Source organism: Camarhynchus parvulus, chromosome 4A, assembly GCF_901933205.1.
Source record: "Camarhynchus parvulus chromosome 4A, STF_HiC, whole genome shotgun sequence".
In the NCBI taxonomy this organism is placed as follows: domain Eukaryota; kingdom Metazoa; phylum Chordata; class Aves; order Passeriformes; family Thraupidae; genus Camarhynchus; species Camarhynchus parvulus.
The window spans coordinates 6,540,450-6,554,984 of record NC_044600.1 but is presented as its reverse complement, the minus strand read 5'-3'; the positions used below and the strand labels follow the sequence as shown (position 1 = coordinate 6,554,984).

At 48.2% G+C, this 14,535-nt stretch overlaps 1 protein-coding gene across 2 annotated transcripts in view; it reads left to right on the top strand.

Moving 5' to 3' along the window:
* Positions 1-6,326: 6,326 nt before the first annotated feature.
* FHL1 (four and a half LIM domains 1) overlaps positions 6,327-14,535 on the top strand; it is a 28,582-nt gene continuing 20,373 nt past the window's right edge. Inside the window, exon 1 of one of the 2 annotated variants that reach the window (XM_030967456.1) lies at positions 6,327-6,400. The gene's annotated coding sequence lies outside the window, so the exon portion shown is untranslated. Of the gene's footprint in view, positions 6,401-6,449; positions 6,551-14,535 lie in introns of those variants that run through there. The other variant, XM_030967457.1, reaches the window with a different exon arrangement.

Sequence of the window (14,535 nt, the reverse complement as noted above, 5' to 3'; positions counted from 1 at the left end):
TGATTTTTTTCTTAGACTAAAATCTAAAGCTGAAATTAATAAAGAAGCTTAATTTTGGTTTGATGCCTGGAAGCCATCTTTTTAAATCTGGAACATAAAATTCCTGGTGAGTCTCACACCAAGAAAAAAGACCAACTTTAGGGTAATTATTTACAGTAAAATAAAGACATACATGTGTCTATAATGTGTATCATCACAAATCCCTTTACTCTGTTTAAAGGAAAACCTTATATTATATTGCCATTTCTTTATCTCATTGCTATTAGAAGCCTCTGTTAAATCTCTCTCAGTAGGTATCCACCCAGGAATTGATAAGTGATAAGGACCAAGAACCTTTTGGTTTGACATATGCAAATACTCAAATATTTGATGGATTCCTGTTATTTTAATGTCTGGCCAAGGTGTTTGCTGTAAGGGCCAAAGTCTGGAAACACTTAAACAAACTGCCCCAGCAGTTGTTGAAGTCAATGGAAATTTACTTGACTTCAGCAGAGGGTGGCTGAAAAGTTCTGGAGATGGCAGCAGCTGTGCTGGAGCAGAGCTGGTTTTTGGCCAGGCTGCTCCCCACAGTCCAGTTTGTGGGTTTGCACAGACATGAGGTTGGTGTGTGGGGCTGCAGGGGCAGAGCTGGCACTCCCAGGGCTGCCCTGTCCCAGGGATGTGGGGCCACAAGCTGCCTGCTGCTCCCACATCCCCACTTCTGATCCAGCAGGACAAACACCAGGACCCAGCACACGAGTGTGGGTGGAAATGCTGAAGTTCAAACAACCACAGAGCAGAAAACCTCAGCCCTGCCCTTGGCAGAAAACCTGGTGTGTTTGAATAGCCCCTTGCAGGCTGCAGATAAATAGCTGTGACTGCTGCCAACATTCCTTGAAAACTTAAATTGTTGCTGGAAAGACAGTTGGAAACCTTAGTTTCTCTTGCCTTTTCCAAATGTAACCTTGCTACAGTCAACAGATGGGTCCATTCCTGCAGGGCTCTGGTGCATCATCTTTTATAAATGGGAGTCACCTTTGTAATTTTCCATGCACAGAAGGAGCAACTTGTTCTGGGAGAAGCATTTTGGACTCTGCCAAAGGACGCCAAGAGGGCTGACACGGCTGCTCCTCTTAATCTGATAGCTGAGCCATCCCTGCAGCTGCTTTTTAAAGGTGGGAACAATCTTTAGCTAGATCCCTCCTCCATGTGCAGATTCTGGTGTCACTCAGGAAAATCTGAGTAGCAGTGGTGTCACAACACAGCCACTGTAATTACTCATGGGCTTATTCACCAGCAGGCTCTCAGCAGGTGATTGTCCAGCTTTTGGAAATCTCCTTTGATCTCTTGATCCAGGTTTGCTGATCGTATCTTGGGGCTATGCTACAGAAATACTCTGACACTAAACTGGGGAAAGCTGAGTAGTCTTGTGCATGTCACCTAATACAATCATAATCCTTTTTTTGTGACTGGCTGGTTTACCCACTAAATTAAAAGAATCACAGAATCATAAAGGCTTGAAAAAGCTTATCTCGAGTCCCACCATTAACCCAGCACAGTCAATCCCAGCTCTAAACCAGGTCTCTACATGATTTTTGAACTCTCCTAGGGCCAGTGGTTCCACCCCTTTCCTGGCCAGCCTGTTCCAATGTTTGACCACACTTTGAGCAGATGAATATTTCCTAATATCCAACCTAAACCTCCCGTGGTGCAACTTGAGGCCAGGACAACTTGGTCCTTTTCTGGTTTGCTCAACCAGTGAAGAAGAAGAATCCACTGATGCCCCTCATGAATTTCACCCTCACCCCTGTGTATGTGTATGATTTCCAAACCACACTGGTGGGAAGAACTGCAGCAGGAGCACAGAGATGTCTGTGTTTCGGCAGCCTGGCTGCTCCCACTGGAGATCACAGCCCACAGTGAGTGGCCAGCTGGTTGTGATGCTCTCCTGTGCATCAGTTTGCAGGGCAGTGTGTTATGTGTTTAAACTCCCTGGAAAAGGCTTTGCATCACTGATGTTTTAACCACACCTTCCATAAGCCCTCCCTTACTCCCAGAGAGGAATGACTCTGAAGTGTTTCAGCTTTTCCATTACTTTGCCTGCCTGGAGACTCTGTGCTGCTGCTGTGAGGTAATTTGCTGGTGTCAGGTGAGTTCCAGCTGCCTGCAGGGCTGAGGCTCCATCTGGCCACCAGTTATCCCCCAGGGCAGAAGAGTGGTGGGATGGCTGAGGGTGTGGAGCCTGATGGATCTCTTTTCCTATTTCTTTTCTTTTTCCTCTCTTGAAATGACTCACTGCAGGGCAAGGTGTGCACCTGGGGCTGAACACAGACTTTGGAAAAGTCAGAGGACATATTCAGGAGGGAGCCACCAGTGGGACCTCAGGGGATCAGCTTTCCAACATGATAGTTCTCCTTTCAGCTGGGAGGCCCAGTGTGAGCATGGATGCTTTCTATTCCAGGGGAAAAGGAACCCATCCAAAACAGGATGGATGACTTCTACCCAGCCAGGGACGTGGATGTCACAGGAGCAGCCAGCCTGGGTGCCTGACTCTGCTGGGAAGGCTTCCTGCTCTCAGGGCTGGTGAAAGCAGCTGGCTGTGTGGTGAAAGGAGGATGGAGCCTGTCCATTAGGGAATTAACAGGGCAGTGACCCTGGGGAGTCAGTGTGGATGGGAGACAAGAGGGTTTGTGATGGTACCTTAAAGCCAAAATAGCTGCATCCCTCAGACTGCAACTTGGAAGGGGGAAAAGAGCCCTTCCCAGCTGCTTTGGACTGTGGGGAGGGGTAGAGAACCTTTCCCTGGTGCTTTGGACTGTTTGGAGGGGTAGAGAACCATTCCCAATTGCTTTGCACAATGGGGGGAGAGGGGATAATGATGGTAATTACTTTAACGAGGGAGATTGGTGATTATTTTCACCTGGAGCTGAGGGAAGGCCTGGGAGAAGAGGGTTCTGGAGGGTTTGTGTGTGGAGATTGTCTCTGCTGGAGTGAAGAGTTGCTGTGATTCCGTGTGGTCATGGGGTCCCACCTCGGGCAGGTGAGTGGGGCAGCTCCATCTCACACAGGGTGATTGTCACCACTGCCAGCCCTGCCTAGGGGACACCATGGACAGGATGTGTCACACCCAGCCTGGCATGTGGGAGGCAGGACAACCAAACCCACCCATGGGGCACATGAAGGGCATTCTGCAGGGACTCACCCCACGGTGCCCTGGCCTCCTTCCCCTGCCAAAACCAGGCCCCAGGTGTGGGAGGGTTTCCCCCTCTGTGGCTGCAGAGGGATTTAATGGAATCTGACAGAGGCCCAAAGGATGTATGAAAACACTCCTTTTTCTCCAATGATGCAGATGATCCCTGCTCTGGGCTGAGCCCTTGGATTTGGGGGTGTCCTGCCCTCAGGGTTTCTTGCAGAGCACGTGGCTGTGGAGCAGCCTCCCCACACCCTCTGCAAGCTCTCCCATCTCCAAATAAAGTTTCCTAGCAGATAGGTTTGAGTGAGTAATTCAGCCAACTCAGTTTTAAGTGCTTCTGCTTATAGTTCATTTTGTTTGGATAACTAGTCAGGGATGTATTGGATCATTGGAGTCCTTCTTTTTAGATTTATTTCCTGTGCTTGCCAAAAATCAATTTGCAGGGTAATTGATTATCTTCCTTAGCAAGCACTGGTGGTAACAGGGGATTGACTCAGAGTTGACTCAGTCCTTTGCAATGAGTTGTGTCATTCTTGCACTTTATTCTTGTTTAATCTGATGCTTTGGCTGAGATTTTTATAGTGCTCTACTGTATCTGTAATGTGGCAGTGCCCCAGTGCCTGCTCCTTGACTCTGGCTGTGTGCTCTCCTTGCCCTCTAAATCATCCAGTGCTCTTTTCCAAACAGAATAAAGCTGCTCCTGTGATGAGTGCAGGCTTTGGAGTGCTTAAATTCTTCTCTGTCAGGTATACTGGTCATTTTAAGGCCTGATTTAAGGTCTGGTTCTGCACACACTCAATTTCTGGCAGGAGCAGCCACACTGAAGATGGGGTAAAGCACTTGCTCTGTGCCATGTGCCTTTGCAGAACTTTATTCTGCGTTTTTTTCTGCATGTGGTGCTGTGCACATGGGACTGGGTAGTGAATCCAACAGGGATCTAAGGGATGCAGCAACTGCAGGATGAGGCCTTGAGCTGCAGTCCAATGAGAGCAATGAATGACTCAAATAACAGCTGCTCTGCTGTAACCATTGAGAGCCACATTAAATAGATGAATTTATTATTTAGCTCCTGCTCAATTAAACTGGCAGACATACTGCCTAGGAGTTGCTTTTGATGGTCACTGGTATTCAGGATTTAGCCATTAAATCTCTAGTTTGTGTTCTATGTGAAAAGCATCTAATACTTTAAATAATTATTATAAAGTATCTAATACTTTAAATAAGTATTAAATGAGAGGCTCCCGATGACATTCCCTGCAGATAGGGGATGCTTGTTACACTGCTGGTGGGCTCCAGTGCCTGTTGTCAGGCACTTATCAGAGCACTTGTGCTTCTCCAGGATGCATCCTCTGGTTGGGATCTTCCAAGATGCAGCTGCAGAGGTGCAGGATTAGTCCCCAAACACCCCTGTGGGGACAGGGGCAATGGCTGGTCCTGGAGAAGGGAATCCATTGGTACAGACACCCCTGGAGCAGCACCCTTCCCATCCTCTCTCCTACTGTTTCTGTTTATGCCAGAGGCAGGAGAACTCCTTCTTGTGAAAGAAGCAGCCCCACAGGAGCTGCCTGCAGGGTAATTTTCCCTGGGGATGTTCTGCTACAGTTGTGCAACACCTGACTTTTCTTTGCATCCTCACACTCTGCACCTCTGGTTTCTCCTGGAGCTCTTGCCTTGATTTATCTAACTGGGAATGCTCTGTCTGAATGTCCCATCCTTGATGGGGCTCACCTCTGCAATTTCTCATGAATCCTGGAGCTCTGCAGCTGCAAACACGTAACAAACCTCACACCTGGGGGCAGGGGAGCTCTGCTAATGTTCTTGTAACTCTGATGGTTAGTTACAGCCACTAGAGAAAATATCTCATCATGGTGAGTGAGTTTCATGTTTGGTGGGAGAGCTGTTGGAAAAATGAGCTGGAAATGGGTATTTGGATTCCTTTGAAAATCAAGTGTAAACTCCAGTCCACAGTGATAAATGGCGTTGGTGTTTCACATCTGTGTTTTATGCATGCCTGAAGTTGTTCTTGGCAAGTGGTGGCAGTCTGAGCCTTGAACCTCAGGGCAGCCCAGTGTTCTTGTCCCTACTGGGGGTGCTGTTGATGTGGATGATGCAGTGCTGGAGGAATCTGTGGGACTTACCTGTTGAATGAACAGACACAGAAAAATATGAATGTTTTTACAAAGAGAGTGTGTTTGCTCTTACACAATGTTTTTGTTTTACTAACAAAGAGAAATTCCTTGGCCCAAGTGTAATGATCTGCTTTCCAGGGATACTGGTGCTGTGTCCAGCACACCTACCAGCCTCTCCTGCCATTACTCAGGAGCTCTGTTGTGGCTCTCCAAGGCACCACAAAAGCCTGTTTGTAGAGCAAGAGCTCCAACACAAGCACCTCTTGTTGAAAAACAAACTTAGTTTCTTGCTGGAACATGTGTCCAATAGGAGAAGAATGGAAGTAAGTGGGAGAAACTCAGAAGAATATAAAAAGAATAAGGGATGGAGAAAGGGAGAAAAGAAAACAAATGTGAATGCTGTGAGATCTTTCTAGTGTGGTGCAGCAGCACACACAGGTGGATTTATTTAAAATAGGAATGAATTGCTGCCTGACAGTACTTTTTTTCATATCTGCTTTGAAGAAAATGCTCCTCTTGACATTTTTTCTGTGCTCTCTTCAGCTTGGTCCCCTCCCTCCCTTCAGACTTCTCACTTGAAAAACATTCCTGCTGTTCATCTTGTGTCCTGCAAACTCTGTCTGTGAACCTGAAGGTGCTGGATAACTGAGCTTCCAGAAAAGCCTTTAGCATTGAGAGAGGACAGGCAAGGCATTCTCCTGCAAAGATTTTGTGCCTCATTTTCCTTGTCCGAGAGTGCATCTGCTGGCACTTTTTGGGGCAGCGGGGCTGTCCCAGCCTGCAGCATCCCGTGGTTCCCATGGCAGCGCTGTGCTGCCGTGGGGAGCTCGGGACAGCTCTGCTGGCAAAGTGCCGGCGCTGCTCCTCGGGCTTTTCCCCCCAGGGATGGTGCGGTGACCCTGGGAGGAGCTCGGCACCTCCAGCTGCTTCTGGGACAGGATCACTGCTCTGGGTTGGACTAACTTTTTTTTTTTTTTTGCCCCGCTATAAGCCGGTAGCCGCGTCTCTCCCTCTGGCCAGCCCAGCGCAGCGCTCGGTCCGTCCCTGCGCTCGGTCCATCCCCGCGCCGCCCCGCAGCAGCCCCGGTTCCCGGCAGCCTGTAAGCGCATCCATCCTTCCCTCCCTCCTTCCCTCCCTCCGTGCCGCTCAGCATCGTCCCTCCGAGCAGGGCAGCAGCGCTCCGGCATCCCACGCCTCGCAGATCTTTGGATTTCAGGGCTCGTGTTGGTCTTTTCTCTGCCGGAGAAGGGTTTGTGGGGAGTGGGAAGCCTGTGGGTGTGTAATGCACTTCTGGAACACTTCAGCAGGCAATTTCTCTGTAGTTTGTTCAGTTAACCTCAGAAACTGCTTGTTTTATGGGTTGTTTTGGAAATGGGATTTATCTACATTCTTGCTTCTGATTTCTCTTTCATATTCTTTTTCTGATATGCATATTGCCTCCTGGAAGGTGGTTGCTCTGAACACTGGGGTATAAATACAACTTTTCTCTTTGCTTCCAAGTTGAACTGGTGCTTAGGGGGCATTTGCAGTGGTACTGAGTTGTGTAAAGCTGTCAGCTCTGTGCTTTTCAGGGCAGGTGATCAGATGTGCCTCTTTGAGGATTTTAAAGAGAGCTGGGGAGGAAATAACTGAAGCAGAGGCTGTTTTGTGGGCTCTCAGGTGATGTGAGGAACAACCCTGGGAGCAGGCTGGCAGTAACAGAATTACCTAATAATTATCACACTTTCCTTTTTGTCTATTATGGAATATCAGGCAGTTGCAGGGTTCCTGCAGCTGCACCAATGTGAATGCAAACACCTTTAGCTTTGTACAAATGCTACACCCCTGTACCGAGATAGATTTGGGAAGTCACTTGCATGAATGAAATTGTATTTGCCCATGTGTTTGCAAGGTGGGTGTTTCTGTCATTAATCTTTTCTTTAGTAATTGGTCAAAAGATAAGTTAATGCGTGGCACTCTGGTCCAGTTTGTGTTGTGTAAGCAGGAGCCTGTCTGTGATTGAGAATGGGATGTGATTCTTTTTTAAACCACTGAAATCTAGCATGTGGAATGGGGAAAACTGTAAAAACAATCCACCTACCAAATAGCCTTTTACCCTGTTTTGAGAGGAAGAGTGTTTTTTAAAAACGACAACAAAAAAACTTCCGAGAGGAAACTGATTAAATTCTTAAGCTATGATGTACAAAGCAAAAAGCTGATCAAGCAACCAAATATGGCTTTGAAACTTCAACTTTCTTTTGTAATGATAAAAGCACCCACATACTTCAGTGACAAACCCCTTTTCTTCTTTTTCCCAAACACAGCATTCTTGAATACAAACCAGTTCCTAATTTTTCCTTAAAGGAGCTCAGTATATAAAAATTCCTTCTTGACTAATACCTAAAAGAAAAATGTGGGTAGGTGTTTCAGAGCTGGCACCACAAGTGCAAAAAACCCCAAACCCCTCCAGATCTCAGTGCAGCACAAAGGCAGTTGCTCAGATTTTGGACTGTGGCTCTGAGGAAGGAGTTCAGGGCTGGGATTTTACAGCTGGTTTCTGACATGCACTGAGGAGTTTTGGCTGGGGAAGGTTTTGAGGATTGGGCCCTTGAGCTGATTCTAGCAGAAGTTATTCCCTGCTGTGAGAGATGGCTTGTCTCCCTGTATGCTGGTACAATTCTCTGCTTGTAAACAATGGCAGCTGTTCAAAAGGAGGCAATGTTTAGGGTACTCAAACAGTTGAAAATAAACACTCTCCTGCCTGCCTTGGCTGGCCTTTACTTCGGAAGCAGCCTTTCCATCGAGCTGCACTGTGAATGGAAAATCCAGATATATGGTAGGGAGCAGGTGGGGAGCCCAGTCAGGTTCATGTCTGTGGATAGGGGAGTGATGCTGGAGGATGCCCTTCATCTGCAATCTAAATCCTTATCTCATGAATGTGGCTTGCAGTTCACATCCACTGCACTAGGATGCAATAAAAGCTTTAAGGAACTGACCTCCTTGCCCCCAAGAAGGAATTTACTTCATTTTGTATCACAAAATAGTTTGGTTGGAAGGGACCTTTAAAGGCCATTTAGTCCATAGGGACATCTTCAACTAGTGTAAAAATCTCCTTCCTTGTATCTAATCTAAATCTAACCTGTTCCAGTTTAAAACCTTTGCCCTTGTCCGGTTGCAGCAGACCCTGATTAAAAGTTTGTTGTCATCTTCCCGTTGAAGAATTGAAATACAATATGGCAATAAAGCCTTCCCAGAGCCTTCTCTTCTCCAGGCTTAGCAATCCCAGCTCTCTCAGCCTGTCTCCAAAGGAGAAGGTGCTCCATCCCCCAGAGCACATCATCCTTGTCCCCTCGGGACTTGCTCCATGTCCTTCCTGTGCTGGACCCCAGGGCTGCACACAGCTCTGCAGGTGAGCTCTCACAAAATGGAGCAGAGAGGCAGATGTGAGCCAGGAATAAAACTGTCCCCTCAGCAGCAGCCTGGGTGAATTACGTTCTTTTAAGATTATTCACCAGCCAGTGGAAGCATTGGGGGATTTAGGTAGAAAATTCCTCTTATCTGTGCAGATGGGACAAGGATCACACAAGTTTGTGTTTAGCATTTCCCTTTTTGTGGTGCTGCTTAGCCCTGAAGTCCCAGGGGCATTAAATGAAGCAATAAAAGCTTCACCACCAGCAGTGTGCAAGGTTTGCTCAGGCTTTTGATTGGTTTTGGTTTGATTGCTCCTAAATCAGAGCAGCTCCCTGGAGAGCCATGGGCAGGCTCTGGTGCCAGCTCTCAGGGGTCACACGGAGATGCAGATGTGTGGAGAGCTGAGCCAAGCACTCCATGCCTGCATGTCACCCTCGTGGTCCCCAGCCACTGTCACCTTGTGCCCTGCTGGTGGGAGAGCAAAGGTAGCAAAGCTGAGATTTAGATTAAATTATTCACCTTGAGCAGGGTGGACTCACTTTTGCTTGAAAAGATAATTGAAATTATGTCTATGCAGTAAACTTCACCAGAACTGACCTGTGATTTCATAAAAAATACACTGTAAGTCAAAATACTACAGCTTGATTCATTTGGATTGCTTTTTATTTCATTTCTGTGTTATAGAAATGCAGACAGGGAAAGCAACAAAGCTGAAATGTCTGAGATCAGTCATTTCATGTCTGATTTTGGCAGAGGGAGTGTGGGAGGAAGAAAGAGACCTCATATTTCACTTAGATACTCTGTTTAGAGAGGAGTTTTAAGCAGATGGCTCTTGAGACACTGTGACTCTAAAGAATTAAATGCTCTTTAGATAAATGCATGCTTCCACTTCTGCAGTGTGGTTTTGGAAGGACTGTGTCATGTATTCTGGCTTCAGTCCTTTTGTCCTTGGGTCCACTAAAATCCTGTTTGCAGCCACTTGGTGGGGTGTAGGACCAAAGAACTGGGCCTTCCCTGGGGTTCAGAGATGGGACAGAGCCCAGCTTGCTCCTCTCCCCAGTGTGCTTTAACTGGGACTTTCTGTAGCTGAGCAGGCCAGAGAATATCTGGGAATATCACCCCAGTTGGCTTCTGCAGGAATGAATTGGAACCAAGAGGCTGAGGCTGCTGTGTCATGAGCATTTCTCTCTGTGAAACCTCCCCAGGCCTGTAGTTAAAACTCTCCTACCAGAAATGGCTCATTTGGCTGCTCTGGGTACTTCCTGCCAGGGCTTTGCTCTGCTCTGAGCTGCTGCTGGAAAGCCACAGAGAAGCCCTTGAAGAGGCAGTGCTTGCCCTCCCTGCAGCTCTCACTGAGGCAGGAACTGGCCCTGGGTGCTTCCAGGGTGATTCAGGCATGGGTGGTGCCAAGGATGCTGCCAGAGCAAATTCCTCCTCTCAGGGACAAAGGAAGGGATGGATGGATGGATGGATGGATGGATGGATGGATGGATGGATGGATGGATGCTTGCTTCCTCTTCTGCTTCTGCAGCTTTTTCATCTCCATCAGAATAGATGGGAAATAGGGTCTGTGTCCTATGGCAAGACGGCTAAAATTACATTTAAGGCTTTGGAGAAAATCGAAGTCAGGCAAGGATTGCATTATAGCCATGCTGGAATGGTACAGACAGGGTTGGAAGCACTCTTTCAAAAAAAGGCTGAACTAGAGTTCCCTGGAAGAAGTTGGAGAGCCAGGGCAGGGTTCCTGGCGGCTCTGGAGCTGCAATCCAGGGTGGAAGGGCAGCTATTTTGTTGTGTGCCTGGCTGGAAACTTTCAGGCAGAGTTACAATTTTGGTTTGGATGCTGTCACAGAGTTGCATTATTTTTGTAAATAAGAAATTCAAACCCTCTTGACTTTGGACTGATGTTTTCAGAAGACCCACTCTACATTCCACAGATGTGCCTCATCTCTTTTGTGTCCCTTGAGGTGACCCCAGTGACTGGTGGTGTTTGGGATGCATCCCTCCTGCAGGGCTGGCTGTGCTGTGAGCTGGCAGCCAAGGGTCAGAGCTGTGAGGGATTGAAGGTGGTGGGACATGGATGCATTGGTGACATGTTGGGGTCAGGTACAGAATGTCACTTGTCACCCAGATCTAATGGAGAACAGGGCAAAACTATTCCAGCTGGGAAGAATCACTGCAGGGCAGCTTTTGGCTTTCTTGTCTCTAATCCCTTTCCACGCCTGGAAAGGGAACATGAGCAGAGTGGAAAAGAGGAGACTAAAATCTGCCTCACAGATTTATGATGCTTTATGATGCTTTGACATATGAGGGAGCTTCAAATCAAATACTGGCTGGCTCCAGTGGTGTCTGTCTGCTGAAATGATGGGTTTAAAAGACTCCTGTTCACAAGGAATGGTGTGTGCTCCATGTGCCAAGGGACTCCTGCAGGGAGGCACAGTTGGTACAGGGATCTATAATTCACCTATTTTGCTTCAGGGTCCCTTTAGCACTGCAGCAGCTGTCCCAGAGTGTGAGGGCTCTTGTGCTACACCAGCTCTCAGCTGCAGAGGAGCTCAGAGCTTCTGGCAGAGCAAGAATTGCTCTTGCTGTTTTGCTTGGACAGAGCAAAAAATCCACTCAATCCTCCAAAACTCCCTCATATGAACCAGAGTGCTGGACATGCCTTTCTTCTTGTGCTAAGAAAAATAGAAATGGTTCATCACACTAAAGCCATGACTGGTCCAGCCCACAGTGGTTGTTAGTTGACTTTCCTGCAGGGAGTTGGCTCCCAGCTCTTCCTCAGAGCCTTCATATGGGAATATTCAGTTTTCATGTGCTTCCAGTGGTCTGTGACCAAAGATTCCCTTGACTATGACACCACCCTAAATACAGCCCCCCACTGCTGGAGGATGCTGGGGTGGGAGAAAATGCTGTCCTTTCTTCTAAAGAAATGCCCCAAGATGTGGGAACCATCTGGGCTTGGCAGGCTGCTCCCAAGGCATTTGCTGCTTGTTTACCTTGGGACTGGCTGCCCCTGGCAGTTGTTACCATCAGCCTTTCTTATCTGTTCTTTTCTATAATAAACACTGGGGCAAAGGTTTGGAATTAGTCACTTCTGAGGCACTGCCTGCCTCCCTTTCCAGCTCCTGTCTTATCCTCTCATTTTTGGACTCATGACCCTTTTGCACTTCATTGTGTGCCTCTTGGTTTTCCCCTCATCTCGTTGCACTGAGATAGCAAAGAGCTCTTTAAAATTCCTGGGAGGTGTGTCATCCCCAGGGCTGCAGCATCCCAGCAAACTGCTGCCTGGGGACAGCTGTGTGCGCTCACAATGCTCTTGCTGTGTGCTACAGAGATTTTTCTAGCTTGATTTACCTCATCCAGTGGGTGAGTTTGAGTTTCTGACTGATGCCTGCTCAGTTCAAGAGCCCACAGAGGCAGTGCCAGGATCCCAGGAGCATTCCAGGGGCCTGGCACTGTGTCCTGCTCTTTGGTACAGCATCAACCACAGAGCAGCCTGTGGTTCCAGGAAATGCAAACACAGACAGCACCTCCAGAGCACAGGTGTGTGGTCCTCATCTGGATTGAGTAATTTGAGATTGTAATCAGGAGACTGAGTGGCTTTGCTTCCACTTACAAATTCCCTGGTGATGTCTAAGCATTGTCCTGGTGTGCTCTTGCCTCTGACAGCACTGTGGAGAGGCACTGATGAACAGCTCAGGGTGCAAGGATTTCTCTCTCTCCCTCTGGTCTCATCTCACGTTAAAAATGCACAGAGCTATGTATTTCACTCAACACAAAGAAATACACTTTCCTGTCTGCCCTTGCTCTGCCCATTGAAAGGCAGTCCTGCTCCCCAGGGCACAGCCTGCCAGGTGAATGCTCTTGATGTATAATTTATTTCAGTGCTGCCTCTGGAAAGGGCCAGGATGGATCAGGATGGGAGAGCAGCCCACGTTCACCTCACAGCAGCACAAGGGCACCCACTGGGGATGCAAATCTGTTAAATTCTGTCTGGATTTGCTTTGGTGGAAGCCAGAACATGTCATCAACCCCTTGCCATAATGTTCCCTTCTCTCTTATGCCATTATCACCTTAATGGTTTATAACCAAAGGTGGAAACTTCCACTCTGGATCTGTCCCTGTGGTAGGATGGGTTTCTTGCAGTGGGTGAGGGCCTCACCATTCCTGTCTGGGGAAAGATTTGCTGATTTTTGGCTGGAGAGGATTGCAAACAGCATCCCTGTGGCGACTCTGATGTGCAGCAGAGGCTGTAACACTTGTTTGGGCTGGCAGAGGACTGCCCTAAGGGCTCACCTGTGGTGTATGTGGGTGAAAGCCGTGCCCCACAGCTCCTTTCCTCGGTTCCATGTCTCAGGGGTGAGCTGAAGGCAGCTTTCCCTGCCCTGCAGGGCTCACGGTGCCCATCTCCGGAGCACTGCTGGGAGCATCCCCTGCCCTCCCTGCCCTCCCCCAGCCCCTGCTCTGGTGCGGGGAAACCTCCGTGTGCTCCTCTAGACACCAACCAAACAACCAATAAATCTCCTGTAAACCGGGAGTAAGTTGTTTTGGTTACCAGGGAGATTGCCAAGAGCAAATTCAACCTGAAATAGCGATGAGCTCATCCCTGGAGCAGCCGGGGGAAGGGAAGGGGGGGCAGCGCCAGGAATGCCGGCGGCTCCAGGGACGTTTGGATGCTGTGGGAGCTGCTCCGCCAAACAGCTTTTGCCTTGTCAATGAGATCCTGCAGGAGATGCTTCGTGAAGCTGGCTGCTGAGACAGGGCTTTTACAATTCCTGGAAGTGTGGCAGTGACATTCCTCATGGGACTGGGGGATGGAGAGCCTTGGGGATGGGTTCAGGTGCTGCAAAGGTGCCTTCTCTGCCGTCTCCCCTATTCTGGAAACTTCTCCCTGGGAAAGGATTGTGGGGAAACTGAGATGCTTGACCTGTAGGTGAGGGTTGGCTCTCAGCAGCTGCTTAGGCAGGAGCACTGACAGGCCAAGCCTCTCCCTGCTGCTCCAGGGGCTGGAGCAAGGGCTTGGAAAAACCTCCCCCTCTTCTGCAATATACCTGGGGCAGGAGATGGAACATTTGGGCTCTGGCATCATTTTGCCCTGAAATGTCCCCAGTTTAAGCAGGTCAGGACTGGAATTTTGGAGTCACCTGCTGCCAGGGCACTGTGGGAGCAGAGATGGCATTTCTGGGATGATGGAGGGGGCTCTGGTGGAATGCCAGCTGTGCCTGAGAGAGGCAGGATAAGGAGGCTCTGCTGCTCTCAGTCCCCTGGCAGCCCTGGAAGGGCTCCTGGATCACCCTGTACCTTTCTCTGCTAGGACAGAGATGTTTCCAGGTGCACTCCATTCAATGGACTCACACTTTCTGAAGAAGTACAACTTTTAACTGAAAAGTTCTGTCTATAGGAGGAAGCACTGCCTGTCCCTCTGCACATGGTGCTGCAGGGGGAGGCTGACAAAGCTGTGGCAGTCATCTCTGCTTGGGTTTTGCTCCCCATTGCTGAATTATCAAATACATGAAATTGTGTAGAAATACCTGAGAATATCACCTGTCTTGATGAAACAATGCATGAGCCCCTTACCAGAGGCCCGCTGATGGATTTCAGCAAATCTTTTAGGACATAATTACCAGTGAGTGAAAACAGGAAACAATTATCAACAGCACAAATACAAACAAAAGCTGAGCCCCTGAAAAGTGATCTGTGAACCTACTCACATGATGAAAAAACATGATCCTTTTTTTGGATTAACTTCATAGCTTTCTGAAACAAGGGATGGAGGTTGCATCTATAAAAAGAGATTGGTTTCAGCAGGGGTATTTTGTATTTTGGAAGTCTTTTATTATA